The sequence below is a fragment of the Podarcis pityusensis genome (genome assembly GCF_964106645.2).
Source record: "Podarcis pityusensis genome assembly, chromosome: W".
Classification (NCBI taxonomy): Eukaryota; Metazoa; Chordata; class Lepidosauria; order Squamata; family Lacertidae; genus Podarcis; species Podarcis pityusensis.
Genome location: NC_138045.1, coordinates 4,596,152 through 4,618,664, shown reverse-complemented (window position 1 = coordinate 4,618,664; position 22,513 = coordinate 4,596,152). Strand labels below are relative to the sequence as shown.

The 22,513-nt window shown below is 45.1% G+C and overlaps 1 protein-coding gene and 1 long non-coding RNA gene across 2 annotated transcripts in view; one reads left to right on the top strand and one right to left on the bottom strand.

Annotated features, from left to right (window-relative positions):
* LOC308467815 overlaps positions 1–22,513 on the top strand; it is a 728,761-nt gene that overhangs the window by 206,760 nt on the left and 499,488 nt on the right. The gene's annotated exons all lie outside the window — the stretch shown is intronic.
* The window catches only part of LOC308467613 (putative helicase senataxin), a gene marked incomplete at its 3' end in the record, with an annotated part of 77,718 nt that overhangs the window by 16,278 nt on the left and 38,927 nt on the right, over positions 1–22,513 (bottom strand). The gene's annotated exons all lie outside the window — the stretch shown is intronic.

The window sequence follows — 22,513 nt, the reverse complement described above, 5'->3', positions numbered from 1 at the left end:
CTACTCCAATGACCCATCTAGTCCAGCATCCTGTTCCCATGGGGGCCACCCAGATGCCTGTGGGAAACCAGAGAGCAAAACATGAGCATACGAGCACCTTCCCCTCCTGTGGTTTCAAGAAACTAGTATTCAGAAGGATTACTGCCTCTGACAATGGAAACAGAGCATAGCCTAGCCATGAATTTATCCAATCCTCTTTTAACATCACTGCCTCCTATAGATACACCCCAGATGTGCACTCTGAAATTTATTTTTAAAGGAAAATGACACGAAAAAAGGAGTCCTTAACCATTTAGAGTTGTCACTTTCCCCCCTCCTCTTGCATCTTTTGTGTCCTTGTGTGACCCAATACATAGCAATTTAGAAGGCTTAGTATTCTCCAGCATTTTACAGTGCTACCTCTGGTTACGTACTTAATTTGTTCCGGAGGTCCTTTCTTAACCTGAAACTGTTCTTAACCTCAGGTAACACTTTTGCTAATGGGGCCTCCTGCTGCCGTTGCGCTGCCGGAGCACAATTTCTGTTCTTATCCTGAAGCAAAGTTCTTAACCTGAAGCACTATTTCTGGGTTAGCGGAGTCTGTAACCTGAAGCGTATGTAATGCAAACCACTGCATTTCTGTCCAAAGAAAAACAGTGCCTGCATATTTTCTGTTTTTTTTATTTAACATGTTTTATATACTGCTTAATTAAAAATATATACATAGAGTGAAATAAAACATTCATACAAAATAGCAAAAAAATCAGACTTTAAAAATAGTAAAATAATAAAGCAATAAAAGAAAGAGATAAAAATCAACATTTTTTTAAAAGAACAAATGTACATAATAAAATTGTACAGCTGGGTAGGCTTGCCTAAATGGAAATGTTTTGAGTACGTCTAAAATGGTACAAGGAAGGGCGACAGATCTGCGAGACTGATGATGGAAAGAGTGCTTTTATTTATGAAAGTGATGATATATGGAAACCATCTCGACATGATGATTGGACGAACGGAAAATTCACACAGGATTATAACTGGTGTTTACCCGCTTAAGGAGATTATCAGAAGAGATCATAAAGAAAAAAAGAAAAATATACGAACAAGATGAGATGTGAGAACAGCAAGATTGGACTGGATAGAATTATGAACATTATTTGGACAGATTTGTGGATATTAACGCAGCAGCAAGAAGATGATTGGAATCCCCTTCGGAACTTGAAATATGGGTCCCCCCAACAAAAAAATTAAAATTCGGCTTTGTAATTCAGAATTTATGTGATGAGATTTGATTTGATTTGATTGGTCGGTTAATAAAAATTATTTTTTAAAAAAAAAAAAAATAAATAAAATGGTACAAGGAAGGCACCTGCTTAATTTCAGTGGGCAGGGGATTCCAGAGAGTAGGTGCCGCGTCCTGGAAGAATTGGTTCCTTGCAAGTACAAAATGGACAAGAACAGGCCCAATTAAAAGAGAAGAAAGTGTTGGGATGTGAATAGATGCTAGCAGAGGATATATTTATTAGATATTGTCCTTTCCTAGCATCTATTCACATCCCAACAAATGGGGTCCAAGGGATGTGGGTTGCGCTGTGGTCTAAACCACTGAGCCTCTGAGCTCCCATTGCTTTGTCCAAGCTCCTGCCAACCCAGCAGTTTGAAAGTGCACCAGCGTGAGTAGATAAGTAGATAACACTGCAGCAGGAAGGTAAATTGTGTTTCCGTGCGCTCTGGCACTTATCACGGTGTCCCGTTGCGCCAGAAGTGGTTAGTCATGCTGGCCGCATGACCCGGAAAGCTGTCTGTGAACAAACACCGGCTCCCTCAGCCTGCAGCGAGATGAGCGCCACACCCCATAGTCGCCTTTGACTGGACTTAACTGTCCAGAGGTCCTTTACCTTTTGACCTTTAATGGGGTCCAGATTAGATAATTTCAACCCTATCTAAAATAAAAAAACAGCACCAGTCTAAAACCAGTATATAATAGAGGAGCATTCATTCTTTAATTTATTGAACACTGTTTATATGGAAACATAGGAAGCGTCTTTATACTGGCCGAACTCCTTAAATATTGTGTACACTGACTGGCATCAGCAAGGATGCCTCCAGCAGGGCAACACCAAAGGGTGTGGGCCAATGAGGGTGTGGGCCAACCCCCTTTTGCAAAAATAATGGTGTTAATGGGGATGGGATTTTAACTTGGGTGGGTGTTGCTTATTTGAGGGGTAGGGTTGTTTTTAGTTGTTCTTAAATGTTATGTGTTACATGTTAATTTGTATTTTGTTTTTGTATTTTTTGGTTTTATAAGACTATTTTACAGCCTTTTAAATGTGTTTGTGGGAGGGGGCGTATTGTTTTGTTTTTTTTGTTTTGTTTTGTTTTTAATAAAAAAAATTTATTTATACAACAAGAAAAACAAACAAAAAACACAAATACCGAATTACACACAAATTACAAAAATAACCATAGACACTTAATATTCTTAGCAAACAATAAAACATCTATTGCTCTTAGCACTAAAGACCCAACCTCCCGTCTATTCCATACTTCAAATTCATATTACTTATTGCCAATACACTTTTTTTTCATAATTAAACTTATTCTCATTAAATCTAATTTCTTATATCTACCTTGCAACTATTACTGAAGTTCCTCGAATGCTTCAACAGAATTTAAACTACTATATTTATTTTTCAGATATTCTTTAAAAACCTCCCATTTAGAAACAAATTCCTGTTTAGATTTATTTTTTCTTTTTTCTGATAAACCATCTAATTCAGCGTATTCTGTCAGCTTTTGGATCCAATCTTGAATAGAGGGGATTTCATTACTCTTCCATTTTGCTGCGATCAAAACTCTTGCTGCCGCCGTCGCATATAAAAAGATACCCTTCCTCTTTTGTGGAATATCCAAATCTGTTATTCCCAGGAGGTAGGCCTCTGGTTTTTTATTGAAAGAGATCTTTAGCATTTTTTGCAGTTCTGCATGTATACTCTCCCAGAATACCTGTATTTTCCTACATATCCACCACATATGGTAAAATGTTCCTGAGTCTCCGCATCTCCAACAATTACTTGATACATTTTTATACATTTTTGAAAGCTTCCATGGTGTTAGATACCATCGATGTTGCATTTTTTGAAAGTTCTCTCTAATCGTGTAACAATTTGTGAATTTCCAATTGATCTTCCATAAATTTTCCCATTGGGCCATGGTTATTGGATGGCCAAAATCCTGGGACCACCTCACCATTGCCACTGTTACCTCCTCCTCTTTGACTGTCCAGTCAAGGAGGAGTCGGTAAGTTTTGGAAAGAGTTTTTCTTTTAGAATTTAGAAGATCAGATTCGAATCGGGAAATTTCTGTTGAGAACCCCTTTTGTTTGTCAGATTTAAATTTTTCAAATAACTGATGGTATTGGAACCAGTCTGAAATGTGGTCTCTTATTTCCTCAAAGTTTTTTAATTTTATTTGGTTATCTTCATTTTTTAGAAGTATTTTATATGTTGGCCAGCTTTCCTGAGTATTTTTCCGTTTTACTGCTATGGCTTCTACTGGAGAAGTCCACCACGGGACTTTAGGCTCCATCAGGTCTTTATATTTTTCCCATACAGCAAAGAGTGACTTTCTTATTATATGGTTGGTAAAGTTTTTATGAATTTTCGCTTTTCCATATATTAGGTAGGCGTGCCATCCCCAACGGTTGTCAAAACCTTCCAGGTCGAGGAGGTCCGAATCCTGCAACGTGCACCAATCTTTTAGCCAGGTGAAACATGCTGCCTCGTAGTAAAGTTTTAGGTCGGATAGGGAAAAGCCTCCTCTCTCTTTTATGTCTATTAAGATCAGGTGTTTAATCCTAGGTTTCTTCCCTTCCCACAGGAATTTGGAAATTTCTCTTTGCCATATCTTGAGACAACCTGCTTCGCCCAGTATTGGAATCATTTGAAATAAAAAGATTAATTTTGGAAGTACATTCATCTTTATAACGGAAATCCTACCCAGAAATGTTAATTTTAGTTTACTCCAGGTTACAAAGTTTTTTCTAATCTCTAACCAAGTTTTGGTGTAATTATCCTGAAATAAGTTTATGTTCTTGGGGGTGATCCAAATACCCAGGTATTTCGCTTTTGAGGAGATTTTCAGGCCCAATATTTTTTCTAAATCGTCCTTTTCTTCTGTGGTTACATTTTTAACAAGCATTTTTGTTTTTGTTATATTCAGCTTGAAGCCTGCCACTTCTCCAAATTCTTTAATCAATTCCAGCACTCTTTTCAGACTTTCTTTAGGGTTTTCAGTCATAACAAGTAGATCGTCCGCAAAGGCTTTAATTTTATATGTTTTGTTTCCCAGAGTGATGCCTTTAACAAGCTGATCCCTTCTTATCTGATTGTTCAAGACTTCCATCACCAAGATAAATATCAGTGGTGACAGTGGGCAGCCCTGTCTGGTTCCCTTGTTTATTTTGCACTCCTCAGTAATTCTTCCATTGATGATCAATTTTGCATATTGTTCCGAATAGATGGCATTTATTCCTTTACAAATATTTTCTCCCAGTCCGATTTCTTCCATTAATTTTTTCATAAACTTCCAGGACACATTATCAAAAGCTTTTTCAGCATCCACCAACATAATAGCTGCTGGTTTATCAATTTTAATATCCAAATATTCTAATACATTAATCACACATCTAATATTGGATTGCATAAATCGTCCGGGAAGAAATCCAGTTTGATCTTTATGAATTATCTCTTTCAGCACCATTTTTAATCTATTTGCAAGAATGTCTGCGAATATCTTGTAATCGTTGTTTAGCAGTGCAATGGGTCTATAATTGGCCATGTTTGAGGCATCTGTTCCCTGTTTGTGGATAAGAGTAATAAAGCTGTCCTTCCAGGTTTTCGGTAGCTTTCCATTTGCCAAAATGTTATTCATTAGGTCTTCCATGGGAAGAAATAATGCTTGTTCTAACTTTTTATAGTAATTAGCTGGAAGACCATCTGGCCTGGTGTCTTTCCTACTTTTGATCTCTGTATAGCTTGTTGCACCTCCATAGCTGTTATTGGTGAGTTCAAGATTTCAGTTTTTTCCTTAGGTATTGTTTTGTTTTTATTTTAACTATTTACCTTGCATTTTCATCCTGTGAACAGCCCTGAGATATTGTGAGGAAGGACAGTATATAAATCTAATAAATAATAATAATAATAATAATAATAATCAGAAGGTCTCCAGGGTTTTAAGCAGGAAGCCTTTCCTAGCTCTATCTGAATATGCCAGGGATTGAACACGGGACCCTTTCTGCATGCAGATCAGATGCTCTACCACTTTAGCTATGTCCCTTCCCATTAATTAACAACAATAACCCAGCACCCCACATTTTACGTAACATAATATATGTGGTTCTTATTATTTGCCGTTGAAATAAGACAGCCTGGATCACTTCCTGGTGCAACTAGACTTCTCCATGACCCTTCCCCACTGCAGGAAGGTGGGACCTACTTGGATGGTCTGCCCCACCACGTAATGGATCCAAATGGTTTCCAAAGGGTGGCAGGGAATGTCTTATCCCATGTTGATGGCCTTTCAGCTGATTCCCTGGTGGCCCGCTGGAATGCGGAGTTAACCAGGGCTATCGACTGTCTGGCTCCAAAGCGCCCTCTCAGATTGCATGGAACCCAGACAGCCCCGTGGGTTTCCACGGATCTGAGGGCAATGAAACAATCGTTGAGACAGCTAGAGAGCCAGTGGCAGAAATCCCACTCCGAATCAGACAGAACATGGGTTACAGCTCAACGTCGAGCCTCTATTGCATCTGCAGAAAACAGCAGCAGAAGACTCAGGTGGTTTGCAATCTAAGGGAACAACCTTCGCCATTGGGGCCTGGTGAGGACCCCAAGATCTCCTGCAATGGTTTTTTGCAAAGTTTTTTTGCAGATAAAGTTGCTCAGGTTCGGAAAGAGGTAGACTCCACCGTGGGAACAGGGCTGGGGCGGGAGAGTGCTAGAGTCCTGTCTAGTCAAGTTGCATGGGATCAATTCCAATCTGTTACCTCCGAGGATGTGGACAGGCTGCTTGGACGAGTGAAACCGACCACCTGTCTCCTTGATCCTTGCCCATCCTGGCTAATAAAAGAGAGCTGGGAAGGGCTGGGCGATGTGCTCTGCGGTGTGGTGAATGCTTCCCTCTGTAAGGGAGTCATCCCAGACCCACTGAAAGAAGTGGTTATTAAACCGCTTCTTAAAAAAAACATTTTTGGACTCAGCCCATATGGCCAACTATCGCCCAGTATCAAATCTTCCATTCTTGGGCAAGGAAACTGAGCGGGTGGTTGCTGAACAATGTATGGAGGATGTGGACCATTTGGATCCCTTCTAGTCAGGATTCAGGCCTCATCAGGGGACTGAAATTACATTGGTTGCGCTTGTCAATTACCTCCGCCAGGCTAGGGACTAAGGTGAAAGCTTTTTCCTAGTTCTGCTGGATCTTTCAGCAGCCTTTGAGATCATTGACCATGACATCCTTCTGGACAGTCTAGAGGGGTTGGGAGCTGAGGGCACTGTTATACAGTGGTTCCGCTCCTTCTTCCTGGGTCGTGTCCAGAAAGTGGTGTTGGGGGATGAGTGTTCAGACCCCTGGGTGCTCACTTGTGGGGTGCCTCAGGGTTCTGTCCCCCACAAGTTGCAGTATAAGTTACAATGTCAGCTGAATTTGGGAAAACCACTTGAAGAATCTGTAGTGTTGAGCTATTTCAATTGCTTTTGTTTTATTTGCTCATTGCAAACAGTTTAAAGTCTGTAAATTTTGATAATAAGCCTGATGAGCAATGGGGATTGAATAATTTCAATTGCAACTGTATATGAAGTCATTAGAAGAGATCATCAGGGCGTTTGGGCTGGGTGTTCACCAGTATGCAGACGATACCCAGCTCTACCTCTCATTTAAATCACAACCAGTGAAGGCAGTGAATGTTCTGTGTGAGTGTCTGGAGGTGGTTGGAGGATGAATGGTGGCTCATGGATTGAGGTTGATGTTAACATTTCACTCCACCGTCGCTGCATTTGAGATTGTTGTAAATCACATGTCTGTCTGAGAAGACTATGGGAACGGAAGACAGCCTTATCTCTCTTTCATTGTATGTACTTTGGACTGTACTTTCACTTCTTCTGTTCTCTTGGAAGAGAACGGACACCATTATGCTGTAGTCTGTATATAGAGTGTAAATAAATAGTAGCTTAGATCTACAATGTCCCACGCTTGTTGCTGTGTAACGCTAGAAGTATAGCGTGCATAAATCAAGCTGATTTATGTCGCTGGAGCACCCTGGAGAAGAAGGGAGATGCCTTTTCCAGTGCTGCGCACATCGGAGGACGTTTGGAGTTTCGGGAGCTTGCAGGCAGCCCCAGGGCAAATTCCAACATTGGTAGCAGAGGATGGTTCCGGGCCATCGCACTCTGGAGCAGTGACGCCGGTTTTGCGTCCGGGGGGAGCCTGCCGATCGGCACAGAAGCACGGTGTGAAGCTGCAATGAGCCATGAGAAAGAGACCTGCATTCCAGCCAGGAGTGGGGAGCTGCGAGTACTGTGATTTACGAGGCAATTAAAACCTCGGAAAGTGAGCGCTGCCACTGGAATTAGCGAGCTGCTTGTTGAAATTTATGACTGCTGACTGCTAGCTGCTGTTTGATGCTGCAAAGGCTTTTGGCTATAAAGTAAAAGCCGAGATGGATTCCAAGCACGGAATTGGAACGATGTCCTGTCTGCTTCTGATGGGCAATAATTATTCAGGATGGTGTGTAAAAATGGAAGCGCTTTTGCTTCGACAAAGACTGTGGTTTGTTATAGATGACCCAATGCCACAGGTACCAACCAGACGGTGGTGTGATGCCAATAAACAGGTGAGGGCTGTGATCATGTTGCATGTATCAGATAACAAACTGATCCATATCCAGGGTTTGGTGACAGCACAGGCAGTCTGGCTTGCTCTAAGAGAAGCGCATCTTCGCATCGCCGCAGGATCCGCCCTATTATATTTCCAGAAGCTTTCCAATATGAAGCTGAGAACTGGGGGAGATTTGCAAAAACATCTTACACAGATGAAGTTTCGGTGTGACCAGTTGGAGCAGAGGGAGGTCCTGCTTCCGGAGTCCCTTTTCTGTTTTATGATAATCAACAGCATGGATACGTCATATGTGGTTGTTGCATCGCAGCTTGGAGCTCTGCCAGCTGCTGATTTAACAGTCCAGAGAGTCTGTTCAATGCTTCTGAATGAGTCTGACCGCCAAATGGCACTTGTAGCTGATGAGGGGGAGGCCGAAGCCTCAAAAGCACCCCTGTCGGCGGTGCAAGGTGCAGAGGGGGTCGTTGCTTTGAAAGCCCTGTCGTGTTTCAAGTGTAGGGAGAAAGGCCACCTGCAACGTGACTGCAGGAAGCACCAGAAGCCCAAGGAAGCTACAAGGAGCGGAGGGGTGGGAGGCAAGAATTGTGCCAAGCCCAGCTCTACCCAGGCACTTGCTTTGATCATGCAATGCACCACCTCACCTACCCATAATGCTTTTGTGGTAGATACGGGGGCGACATTTCATCTCTGTAGTCAGAAAGGTTTGTTTGTTACCTTTAAGGAGCAGAATGACACCATCAAACAGGCAGATGGACGTTGTCTGCGAAGTGAAGGTATTAGGAAAACATACCTTGAAAGCATCCAGACCTCAGTACAAAATGTACTATATGTTCCGGGACTGACTTATAATTTGCTCAGTGTTTCTCAGCTAACTGCACAAGATTTCTGTGTTTCTTTTGACAGGGAGAAGTGCATCATCGCAAAGGATGGAGATGATCTTCTGTTTGCCTACAATGAGGACGGGCTGTATTTACTTTCATTTGACAGTAATGAATGTAATGATGATGTTGATAATGATGTGACACATGTGATGTGTAGAAACAAAGGTCACTGTGGCTCAAAAGGGCAGAAAGCCAAAAACTAAAAAACAAAGTGCGAGACTGGCTTCATTATTATCAGATAATGGAAGCATTTAAATTGGACAGGAAAATTGGCTTCCAGGTGGAAAGATCCAAATTAGAAACAGAATTGTTAGAACCCAAAACTAAGAATTTGTCAAGAATGTACAACTTGCTGCTGAAATGGAATACTCAGGATGAAACGGTAAAATCGGCTATGATTAAATGGGCACAGGACGTTGGACATAATATTATGTTTGCTGACTGGGAACAGTTATGGACCACAGGTATGAAATTTACGGCATGTAATGCCTTAAGAGAGAATATTATGAAAATGATATACAGGTGGTACATAACCCCAGTCAAGCTTGCAAAAATCTATCACTTGCCCGATAACAAATGTTGGAAATGTAAAGAAACTGAAGGTACATTTTTTCACCTTTGGTGGACGTGCCCAAAGATTAAGGCTTTCTGGGAAATGATATATAATGAATTAAAAAAGGTATTTAAGTATACCTTCCCTAAGAAACCAGAGGCCTTCCTCCTGGGCATAGTCGGCCAAATGGTGGTAAAGAAGGATAGAACTTTCTTTATGTATGCAACAACAGCAGCAAGAATACTCATCGCAAAGTATTGGAAGACACAAGAACTTCCCACGCTGGAGGAATGGCAGATGAAACTTATGGACTATATGGAATTGGCGGAAATGACTGGTAGAATCCGTGACCAGGGAGAAGAGTCGATGGAGGAAGATTGGAAGAAATTCAAAGGCTGTCTTCAGAAACACTGCAAAATTAAGGAATGTTAGAGTGATGTTGGACTGAAAACAAGTGGTTTCCAGCTGTACAGGTTAAAGTTAATGATAGACTAAGATTAAAGATTAAGATTAAAGATGTTTAAAGAAATGGAAATTTGATATTAAGAGGGAAAATTTTAACGTTATATGACACTAAGACCAAGGATTAGGTTTAAAGAAGTTGAAGTTATATATTTTAATATTTTATCAAACTAAAGATTGGGATTAAAAAAGTGGAAAAGAAACTGCTGGACAAACAATTTGGATTGGAATACAAAAGAGGGAGGTATGAGGAAGTCCAGAAAATAAGTAACTTAAAAATGGAAATGGAAAAGAGATATTGTTTTTGTTATGTTTTTTGTTTTTTTATTGTTGAATTTTGTGTTGTTTTTTGTGTGTGTTGTTGTTATATGTATTGTGTATGTTTTTTTCTCTTTCTTTGTTGTTTAAAACCTTAATAAAAATTATTTTAAAAAAAACAAAAACAAAAGGGCAGAAAGCCTAGTAAAATAGTCAAAAGAGCTTTTCAGCAGGTGCATGCTGATGTAATTGGTCCTCTATCACCCTCTAGAGGCAATGCCAAGTACTACCTGATTGTGGTTGATTCCTATTCTGAATATGCATGGATTTATATGTTAAAAAGGAAGAATCAGATTCTAACAAAGTTCAAAGAATTTTGTGCATGGGTAAAAGCTGTTCAGGATGTGAAAATTTATTGTCTTTTCACAGATCAGAGACAGGATTTTGTTTCACAGGAATTTGGGAGTTTCCTGGCTGAACAAGGGGTGAAGCACAAAGTTGCTACCCAGAAGTCTTCATGGAACGACGGTTTGTGTGTAAGGATAAACCAGGTGTTGCAACAGGACATGAAAGCGTTACTGCTTAGTGCAGGCTTGCCAAATGAGTTTTGGACTGAATTGCTGAATTGTTATATTTAAATTCATAACAGGAGATACTCCAAAGTTATGAAATGCACACCCTATGAGAAACTGTTCCAGAAGGTACCTTATGTCAAACACCTTTGGATTTTCGGGTCTCACGTGTGGGTGGAGACACCACAGAGCAAGAAGCTCGGCAAATGTGGTGCACACGGTATATTTCTGGGTTACAAAAAAGGCCAGTACAGAGTATTGATGTCTGACACCAACATAGTTCTTCTCACTAGGGATGTTGAGTACACTGCAAAATGGAAGGAATCGGCAGACCACGATTTGTAATGTTCTTTTTGTTCCAGGTTTGGTGGACAACTTGCTGAGCATTTCTCAGCTCACAGTGCAAGAGTTGAACATTTCCTTCAGCAGGAAGAAATGTATCACCAGGAAGAACAGAAGAGATCTTCTATATGCTGACTGTGTGAATGGCTTATTCTTATTATCCTATGATGATGTTGATACTGATGTTGATATGCAAAGTAATGAGATGTGTTGTGCAATGTCTACTAACAAAATTTCGCATGCAAATTGTTTCCATGACCATCACAGGAGGCTCGGTCATCTAAATTTTCAGGCCATTGCCAAGATGCCTGATCTGCATATTTCACATGAAATGTACCGTATTTTTCGCTCTATAGGACACACTTTTCCCCCTTCAAAAATGAAGGGGAAATGTGTGTGCGTCCTATGGAGCGAAGAGACCATAGCCCTGCGACCCTCTCCCGGCTGGAGAGGTGACGCGCGACTATGGCAGCAGCCTCTCCGCTGCGCCTTTCCGCTGCTCCCTGACCTGCTCTTTGGGGCTGGTGGTGGGCTTCCTCCCGCCAGCCCCAAAGAGCAGGTTGAAAGGAACCTGAAGCCTAGAGAGCGAGAGGGGTCGGTGCACACCGACCCCTCTCGCTCTCCAGGCTTCCAAGGTAGCCGCCTGAACGCACCTTAAAAGGCACCTTGTTTTAGAGTGGGAAAACAAGAGGGGGAAAATTCTCCCCCTCTCTGCGCAGTGCCTCCTGCCGCTTCGCTGAAGGGGCGCTGGGCAGAGAGGGGGAGATTTTTTTTTTCTTGTTCTCCCCCCTCTAAAACAAGGTGTGTCCTATTGTCCGGTGCGTCCTATGGTGCGAAAAATACGGTAAATCATGTGCAGAACACAAGGTCTAGGTTGCTCCAAAGGGTAAAATATCTGGCAAGGAAGCCAAAGAGCCCTACCAAATTGTGCACGCAGACCTTGTTGGTCCATTCAAGCCATCTTTAGGTAAAGCACAATATTTCATGGTATGGATAGATCAGTTTTCAAGATATATTTATGTTTTCTTGCTCAAGTAGAAGTCAGAAGCGTTTCCTAAGTTCAAGGAATTCTGCGCTTGGCTGCAGAATGCCCAGAAGAGACAAGTGGGTTGTCTTTTCACTGACGGCAGAATTCTCTTCTCAGCAGTTTGAAGCTTTTCTAGCTGAGAAAGGAATCCAACAGAGCTCCATGGCAAAATGGTCTCTGTGAAAGGGCAAATCAAACGCTCCAGCAGGGCATGAAATCTCTCGAGTGATGCTAATTTGCCTGATTCATATTGGGCCGAAGTTTTCAATTGTTTTACTTATGTGCATAACAGAAACATTTCTTCACCAATAGGTTGCATACCTTATGAAAAGTTGTTTGGCAGGAAACCATTTGTTAAACAGTTGAGAATTTTTGGTTCTGACATGTGGGTTCACACACCTCAGAGCATCAAGCTGAGCAAACGTGGTATGCATGGGATATTCGTGGGATACGAAAAAGGTGCTTACAGAGTATTAATGTCTGACACGAAGACAGTGAGATTCACTAGGAGTGTTGAATATAATGCAAAGTGGGGAGAAAATGTAGGAATTTTCCAATGTTATCCTGATACTAATAATGATGAGAAATCTGATGATGACACCGGTTCAGACACCAGTTCAGTGAGAGGTGGTAGTGCTGCTGATGACAGTGATGACACGGCAGACTACAAGAGTGCAAAGGCCTCACTCACTGATTGGGGTCTGGAGCCACAGTTTACTATTGGCCGCGATTCTCCTAAGAAAGAGGAGATTAGTCCTGAAGACTTGTGCATAATTCGCAGATCTGAAAGAGCCACAAAGGGCAGACCACGTAAAAGATTTGTTGATGAGTTTGAAAAGACAGCTACAACTGTTATAAATAACTCAGGGAAGATTCAAGAGCCTTCAAGCTTCCAAGAGGTCAAAGAGTTAACCCCGAAGGATGCTGAACCATGGTTAAATGCCATGCAGGCTGAGCTAAATTCCTTAGAGAGAAACAAAACATGGGAACTAGTTCCAATGGTACCAGGAATGAAGCTAATTGATAGCAAATGGGTCTTTAAGGCCAAGACAGACCAGAGTGGCAAGGTAGTGAGACATAAGGCCAGGTTGGTCGCAAGAGGATTTTCGCAGGTACTAGGTCAAGATTATCACGAGACCTACTCTCCCACCATGAAGTATGAGAGCATTAGGCTTATGCTCAAAATTGCTGCAAAGGAGAAACTAAACGTTACTCATCATGATGTCAACACTGCATTTCTGTACGGGGACCTGGGTGAACAGATTTATATACATTCACCTGACGGAATATAGGTAAAGAAAGGATTGATTTGTGTTCAAAAAAATCCTTGTATGGTCTCAAACAAAGTGCCCGGTGTTGGAATACTTAATTAACAGAGACGTTGTTTTCTCTAGACTTTCATCAAGGCAAAGCAGATCCATGTTTGTTTATCAAAACAAACTGTATTGTGTATGCTTTGTTGATGATCTTTTCTTTTGGAAAGATCAGGCTTTGTACAAAATAACCCTAGCTCAACTGAAGGAGCATTTTGATATGAAAGATCTTGGCAATGTAACAAACTATCTTTCTCTGGAGGTAGAAAGAAACCAGGGAGGTGATATCTTGGTACACCAATCACAGAAAATTGCTAATGTATTGACCAAACTGAATTTGGTTGACGCAAACCCTGTAGATACACCAATGGTGACAGGCTGTTAGATGACACTGACAAAGCATTTTCTGATGTTGCTCTGTACAGATGTATTCTAGGCAAGCTAAATTTTATTGCCCGGTGTTCGAGGCCTGATATAGCTGTCAGCACTAATTTGCTGAGCAGACACACTAACAATCCTACGATTAAAGACTGGAAGGCACTGAAACGCATAGCACGCTATCTAAAGAGGTCTATGCACTACAGACTAAAATTTACCAACCAAAAATCTGGAGGTCTTGAGATTTTTGCAGATGCAAGTTTCAGAGGTGACATCACAGACAGCAAGAGCACTTCTGGAGTGTGCTACATATATAACCAATGTATTTTCGAATGCTCATGTAAAAAGCAGACAACAGTAAGCCTAAATTCTTACAAGGTTGAATTGAACGCACTGTCATATGCACTTCTAGATTGTGAATGGTTATTACAGCTGTTTAAAGACCTAAGAGTGAATGTGAAATGTCCTATTTAAATGTATCAGGACAATAGAGCATGTTTGTCTTTACTCGCTACAGAGGGATGTAAGCAAAGAACACTTACAATTAAGATTACAACGTGCAAGGGAGTGTATTCAGAAAGGACTTATTCAAGTGTCCTACATGCTGGGAAATGAAATTCCAGCTAATCTGTTATCAAAAGCTGTTAACAGGGAACAACTTCAGATTTATATACAGCGGTTGCAGTTAGGCTGAAACACTGCAGCTACGGGTTACTTGAAATGGGGGAGGATGTTAGGATTTCACCCCTCCCTATGCTGCAGTTATAGGATTGTTGGATCATGTGTCTGTATGTAATGCATTTCAGCTGCTGATTGTTACAGCTATATAAGCAGAAAGGGAGATACACTGTTTGCTCCCTTCCTCCCACTGTTCTCTCACAGTGATGTTTTGTTTCAGCATTCTCTCCGAGGAAGAGAAAGAGGAACCATGTTTATTTTGTAGTGTTTGTACTCTTATGTTTGATTTCGTTACAATAAATAAGGATTAGATGTTACACCTCAAGGCTAACGTGTCTATTTTGGACTCTGCTGGTCGTGTGCTCATGTACCAGGAGGGTATGGGTCGCATCAGCGTGACGGGAGACTGGAGTGATAAATCCTGGGCGACGCTGCATTGGGGGAAGGCACAAGGCCTTGGCGTTATCTCCCAACAAATGTAACTATTTTCCAAACTTATCCCATTGATGATGGCTCAGATGGGGAATCTGATAATGACAGTGACAGTGGGAGCACAGGTAGAAGTTCCACTGATGCAGCAGATTACCAGAGTGCAATTACATCGCTCAGACCATCAGAACAGTCTGATCGAGAATTGAAGGAACCACTGTTCACTATGAGTCACTATTCTCTCAAAGAAGAGAAGCCCTATAAAGAAGACCTGTGCCTGATGCGTAGATCTGAAAGAGCTATGGGGGGAAAGCCCACTAGGTATGCTCGTGAGTTTGCTAACACAGCTGTTGCAAATATAGCTGTGGCTAGTAGCTCAGGACAGGTTTCAGAGCCTGAGGTCTTGCAAGGGGTACAGGGTTTGTCCTCAAAGGATGCGAAACCACACTCAAAGGCTGCAAGGGTCAACACTGTTTCTTCAGACAGGAACAGAGCTAAGGCTCTAGTCCCATGGAAGGAAGGTAACCAGAAGTGCAAAATGGTCAGGCACAAGGCCAGTCCAGCTGCAGGGAGTTCCAAACGTGGAACGGGTACTACAGGGGTATATTATGTGTATGACAACAGTATGTTCACTTCACCTACTGCTGTGTTAGCCTATGCAGCATTGGTTACCTGAAATGGGGGAGAGTGTTAACATTTCACTCCACCGATGCTGCATTTGAGTTTGTTGTAAATCACATGCCTGTCTGAGAAGACTGTGGGAACGGAAGACAGCCTTATCTCTCTTTCATTGTATGTACTTTGGACTGTACTTTCACTTCTTCTGTTCTCTCGGCGCTGGAGAGAACGGACGCCATTATGCTGTAGTCTGTGTTAGGATTCTTACTCCATGTTTGAAGTCTTGGGATTGTTGTCTATCACATGACGGTGTGTTTTCATCCCACAGTGTGGGAAGTGACGGAGACAGGATGTTTCTGTTACTGTGTTCCGTGAAGTGGGACTATTGTCTTTTGTTCTTTTTTTCTTTGCCGTCTGATGAGAAAGAGGAAGCAGCTAAGTCAGAATGCTCCAAGTGTATTATATGTAAATAAAAGTAGATTAGCCAAAATGCTGTGCTGCTGAGTTCTGTTACGCAAACTGCAAATACTCTGCAGGATCCCTAAGTGTGCTGATGCTTCTTGGTATCAGTCGCTGTGATGTTCCGTCTGAAGAAAGCTTTTGAAGCTCCCGAACGACCGACCAGGAGGGAGAGAAAATGCCAGTCGGGCATGTGTCTCTGCCAGGGTCCTACAAGCAAGTAGGATGATTCTAACATGGTCATGGGCCCAGGGATCGGGGCCACAGATCCAGTGCCAGTAGAGGAAGGACCGGGGGCTGTTTTCGTCCCAGTTGGAGTCTCCTGGAACTGGCAGAGTGAAGGCAGAAGGAGACAGTCTGTGAGTATAGCAAATGCCTAAAAGTGAAAGTAAAGACAGGCTGGACTGTTTTTGTGCCCGTGCACAGAAGAAGGCGAGAGGCCTTTGAAGTTCTTGCCAGGCACTAATTACAGCTGGCAGAAGCAGGCTTGATTTATAGTGGCCGTCTGATAAGGACTGTAAAAAGGTAGTTTCAGCTTGAACTAAGCTGTGAAATAGACCTTTCTAGAAGGGGCAAAAATCCCACTCCCTAAGTTACGTAGAGGAAATGGGAAAAGCTGCTTTTTGACAGAGAGAGAAAAGCTGCTTGGTGCTGCAAGCCTTTGCCAAGAATGTAGCCCTGATTTATGTGCTACAAAGGGAGGACATTTCCCAATGCTTCTGAATCATTCCCTGAGCAGAGAATGGGTAGAGGCAGAAAGTGAAAGCTGGAGGAGTGCTGCGGCAAGACTTGTGAAGCTATGGGGGAGTAAGTCCCCCGATGAAGCTGCATAATAGCAGACAAGGCAAAAAGCCTGGGAAGAATGGGGGGGGCGGGTTGTTTTGTTCCTGGAACTGAAAAGGCAGTTTGAGACAAAGGCTGTGTCTTATGCCAGACAGTGTGTATGTTCAGCAGGAATTGAAGCTGCGTCACACGATGGACACTTCAAGATGGCGGGGGCTGCTAAACGGGATGCCAGAGAGGTTCGGAGGGCTAGATTTGCTGTCTCCGACGCCCACACGCAGTGGGAGGCAATTGCTGAGCGGACTGCCAGAAGTAATACCCCAGGGAAAGCTGATACAGTATCCCAGAGAGGGTTGTGTTCCTGACACTGAAAGCTTCACAGAAGAGAGGCTTTTGAAGGAAGAATGCACAAGGGGGGTGTTTCCTGTTCCTGTTAAGGGCCAGAAATCTCCAAAGCAGGAGTAGCAAGGGGAGCTGACTGCCATGTCATCCCAATCTTCACTGCAACCAACAGGTGGCACTGCTGTGTTTGAAGCAGTGGAAAGTTTTTCCTGTGAGAAGTTTGGACAGAGTTCAAAAGTCAGGAACATTTGCAGCGTTTCCGACAGGCGACATGAAGCAAGGCCAGAGATGCAAAGATGCAGCACAGATATGGTGACTAGCTGTTCCAGTACAGAGATGCAAGTATCTTTTGTGCTAGATTCTGAGGCGAAGTAACACCTTTGTGGAAGATGGAACTGGTTCACCGCGTGTACACCACAGAAGGGTCTTGTCAGGGAACTGCCATCGGAGCTAGAGGCGGAGGGAAGGCTCCAGAGGGATGCCGGAGAGGGTCCCAGTAGGGAGAGAGGCAGCCCGTCCGCTGGGGAAGGAAATCAGCGTAACACCAGTGGAGAAGGGGGGCAGATGGGGGAATCGGAGAGGAGGCTCCAAGACTCCTCGCCGGAGACCAGCGGAGAGAGTACGGGTCCTCCGCTGCCCACACCCTCCCTGCGCAGAAGGCTTCCGCGCAGGGAGTCTAGGCGGAGACTAGGCGTCAAAGAACTTTTGTACTGGAAGAAGTTTAAGAAACGCCCACTGATGGATTCTGCCAGCGACAGACAGTCACGATGCTAGAGGCTGTTCAGTCAGAAAGGGTTTAACCAGGTAACCTAGCCAGGAGTGGCGGCAACTTACGCACGAGCAACCCCTAAATCCATTACAGCAATCCGTCAGTCCCCAACGTTGCTTGTGCGCAGCTCCAGAGAGGCAGCACGAGGAGCCAGACCAGAGGAGCCAGAGAGACGGAGCAAGCAGCTGGAGTGCAAGGTCTGGTAGAGAGAAACCGAGACTTGGAACAGCATGTAGCTCTCCTGACGGCGCGGCTGGACGAAAGACGAACTCAGGATGCTCAGGTCAGACCCACCCCCATCGCAAGGAAGGTACCGGGGCTGGTACACAAGTTTGGGGGGAAACCCCAGGACTACAATGCGTTCCGAACGGAAATAGAGTACGCTTTGGAACTGCAGCATGATGACTTTGCTGACGATGGGCAAAGGGTAGCCTACATTGTGGGGCATCTGGAGGATGGGGCACGGGAATGGATCAGGCCCCTTATGGCGACGCAAAATCATGCCTTGAAGGACCTTAAGAAATTCTTTCAGGCAATGGATGCGATGTATTCCAGTGAAGTCCAGCAAAGTGTGACTCGGCGAGAACTGATGGGGTGCAAGCAGGGGAGCCAGTCAGTTAGAGACTACTGGTCGCGCTTTGCAATGTTGATCCACCGGCTCGGGTGGGATCTGGACTCTGAACCTATTCAAATGTTGTTTGAGGAGGGGTTGTCCCCAACGGTGAAGGACGAGCTGTCCCGCGCACCCCGCCCACAGTCGATGGATCAGCTGACCAAGGCTGTGCTTGCGATTGGAGTGCGGCAGGAAGCGCGGGCTCAGGAGAAACGCGAAGTGAGAGGGGAACGTTGCCATGACTACCGCATTCCTGAAATACCGAGACAGCTTTCCCAGGCGGCTGAGCCAATGGAAATAGATGGCGCGCGCGAGGTTTCAAACTCCAGTGAAGGTCGCAAGAGGGAGGGGAAGGATTGGAAAACCACCAAGAAGTGTTTCCTCTGCCAACGGCCAGGACATTTTGCCAGGGTCTGCCCTCAAAGAAAGGCCTGGCAAGGGATGGTGGGGGCTGCTGGCTGTGAGGAGAAGGGGGAGGAAGGGCAGGCGCAGGGAAACGACAACGCCTGGCTGCCAACCAGAGGGGCCAGCAGCCAGGCCAGCAACCAATAGAAGTGCCCCAGCCTGAGCCCCCCAGGGCAGCTATAGCCATAGCAGTGGTGCTAGAACTCCCGAATGGGCACCCAGTGAAGGTTGAGGGGTTGCTGGATTCGGGCAGCTCCTGCAATTTCTTCAGCAGGGACTTCACTTTGGAGCACCGACTACACTTGCTACCCCTGGATTTTCCCTGCAAGTGACCACCATCGATGGCAGGGAACTTCTGGGAGGGGAAGTGACACACCAGACCCCGCCAATGCGAATGAGGGTTTCCAGGCACACGGAGACCATTGCCTTTCACGTGGCGACACTGGCAGGACCCCCAATAATACTGGGGATGAGCTGGCTGGCACTGCATGATCCAGTAGTGTCATGGCATCAGCGGTCAGTCACCTTTGGGTCAGCTTACTGCTTGGAACACTGTCTGGGGGGGGGGGAACCCCAAGAATGACAGTGGCCAGGGTGGCTGGGCTGGCGGTGGAAACAAAGGGGGAGGTGCCACCACAATATGCTGACCTAAAGGAAGTCTTCAGCGAGAAGGAGGCGGATAGACTACCCCCCCCATAGGCCCTTTGACTGCCAAATCAACTTGCTCCCTGGGGCGCAGCTACTGGTGGGTAAACTGTATGCCATGTCGGACAGGGAGATGAAGGAGTTGCGGGAGTTTATTGACAAGAACCTGAAGAGGGGGTTCATAAGGGAATCAAAGGCGGTTGGGGCAGTCCGGTGTTCTTTGTGGACAAAAAAGGGACTAATCAGCCTAGATTAGTCGTAGATTACAGGGCGTTAAACCTGGTATCAGAACCCGTGACCTTCCCAATGTCCAGGATTGACGACATTTTAACACGGGTGAGGCAGGGGAATTTTTTTACCAAGCTGGACCTCAGGGGAGCGTACAATTTGATCAGGGTAAGGGAGGGGGACGAATGGAAAACCACCATGTTCACCCCCTGGGGGCTTTTGAGTACTTAGTCATGCCATTTGGGTTACAATCGGGCTCCGCCTGCTTTCAAGCATTCATGCACCACATGTTGGGGCCCCTGCTGTACAAGAACTGCGTAGCCTTCTTGGACGACGTCTTAATCTATTCAGACAATGAGAAGCAACATGTCAGAGACGTCAGGGAAGTGCTAAAGAGGCTGCAGAAGCACCAGTTGTGGGTCAAGCTGGAAAAATGCCAATTTCACACCAGAGAGGTCGAGCTTCTGGGGTACAAGTTGTCAGACAAGGGACTAGCTATGGACCCAAGCAAGGTGCAGGCAGTGCTGGAATGGAAAGCCCCCAAAACCCGGAAGGATGTGCAGAGGTTCCTAGTGTCAGGGAGAGGCAAACAAGAAAAGATGAAAGGACAGAAACCAACAGTTATAGAGAGCCTAAAGAGATTATCAGCAGCTTGTCGTCTGACAGTCAGTCTGACGTAGAGGGGGAGGAGGATGAGCCTGGGACAAGTCATGCTGTACACAGAGGAAGTAAGGGGAGGAGTTTTCGCAGAATTGCATGCTGGATGCGGAAAAGGAGGAAGTAACATCAGAGGGAGCAACTGCGCTCAAGGGGAAGGAGGTTAATGGAAATGCCGGAGATGTACTGTCAGAGTTGCTTCCAGATCCTAGCTCACAGAGGATCACGCTAGCCAGCGATCATTAAATAAAAGTTTTTATTGAGTTACAGTTTCCATTCTCAAGCTGCTGCGTGCAACCCTACGTCTAATGGTTAGATCGGCGAAGCTCCATCTGAGTCTCCGCCCCTTGTACACCAACTTAATATCCTAGCCTTGCTCCACCTTTTCCGCCTGACTGTTCTTCTCTGGGTCCCTCTGCCCCCCGGGGTCTCTTCCTTCCGGGATTCCTCTGACGCTGACCCCCCTGACTCTTCTCCCTCCTTTCGGCGGGCTTTAGGACCTGGCTCCCTTTCCGGGCTGCCTACTGCGCCACCTTCCTGTGCATTTGAACTTGGCGCGCGCGCCCAACCTTCCACCTTCCGTCTGACCGTTTCTTCGCTTCCCGATGGAGGTGTGGCCACTCCTGACTCGTGCCCTCCCCCCTGTTGTGAGCTGCCAGCGCTTGATCCCTGGCGCCCTTCCTCTTCCCTGCTCTCTGGCGGTGACGCTGGTCCTGATTTCCAACTGCTCCCCTCTGAGTCCCCTCTGGCTCTATCTTCCTGGGGTGTCCCCCTAGGCTCCCCCCTTGCCCTGGCCACTGGTGCTCCTTTCTGTGAATCTTCTGATTCACTGGAAAGACTCGGAGATCTCGGGTCGTCGTCATCACTCATCTTTTCTTCTGCCTCCTCTCCCTCGCTCTCTGTTTCCTCCCTTGCCCTTGCCTCTGCTCCTGAACCCCTGACATGTACGTTTGAACTTTGTCAAATAAATCAATTGTTTGGAACTGGCTGGGAGCCCGGAGTCTTATCTATGGACAGCACTAAGCCTCTGACAGCTTGCTCCCTCTCATCATATTTTTTCTGCTGGAAAGCTGGTGGAATAAGGAAACAGCTTCGACATGGAGAGCGAACTGTTGGAATTGAAAAAGCGAAATGTCGCTCTGGAACAAAGATCCCAAGACCTGCAGAGTCGTTTGGAAGAAGCCCGGACTGCGCAGAGAGTAACCCAAGGTGGGCTATCGGCAGATGGGGGCAGGTGCGTGTGGGTGGAACGGTTCTAGGGAGACACGGAAAGTTACTTGGATTTCAAAACAGAGATGAAATATTTTCTGGAGCTGGAAGGAGATAAGTTTCAGAACGATGCAGCAAAGGTTGCTCACATCATTAGACATCTGGGAGGAGGGGCTCGAAGCTGGATCAGACTGTTAATAGCCTCGGGGAATGAAGCCCTCAGAAATGAAGCCAAGTTTTGGCAAGCAATGGATTTTATCTATGCAGATCAGAGTTTAATTGACAGAACGCAGGAGGAGCTGCTGGCTTTGAGACAAGGCAAATCCACTGTACGCAGTTACTGGTCGGAGTTTGCTATGCTTGTACAGAAACTGGGGTGGAATTTAGAGGCGGACCCAGTACAAGCGATATTTAAAAATGGACTTAATCCAGAAATTAAGGATGAGCTGCCAAGGGGGCCACGACCTAAAAATATGGACGAATTAACAAAGGCTGCTCTTGGGGTGGGTTTGAGACAAGAAGCCAGATGGAGAGAAAGGAAGCAAGGCAGAGAGCGGAGTTTCCATGGTGACCGCATTCTTGAGATGCCAGCAGCTACCTCGGAATGTCAACAAGCGCCGGAGCCTATGGAGATAGGCACAGCCAGGGCGCGGGAGAGTTTGAAAGCCCAACGGTCGGGCGGGAAGGAAAAGAAAGACTGGCAAGCAGGAAAAAGATGTTTTGTGTGTCAGAAGACTGGGAACTTTGCCAGAGTGTGCCCAGAGCGTCGTAACTGGCAGGGAATGGTGGGGGCCACCCAGCAGGCAGAGGGAGAGGAGCCCCAGCATTCGGGAAATGAAGAGGCCTGGCTGGTGGGGAACCGGGGCAACAGCCAGGCGGGAGCAGCACAGAAAGTCCCCGGCTTGGACACCCCAAAGCAAGCATAATGGTGAAGGTGGTGCTAGAACTCCCAAATGGACAGACGGTGGAGGAGTTGGCGTTAATTGATTCTGGGGCGTCAGCCTCCTTTTTCAGCAAGGA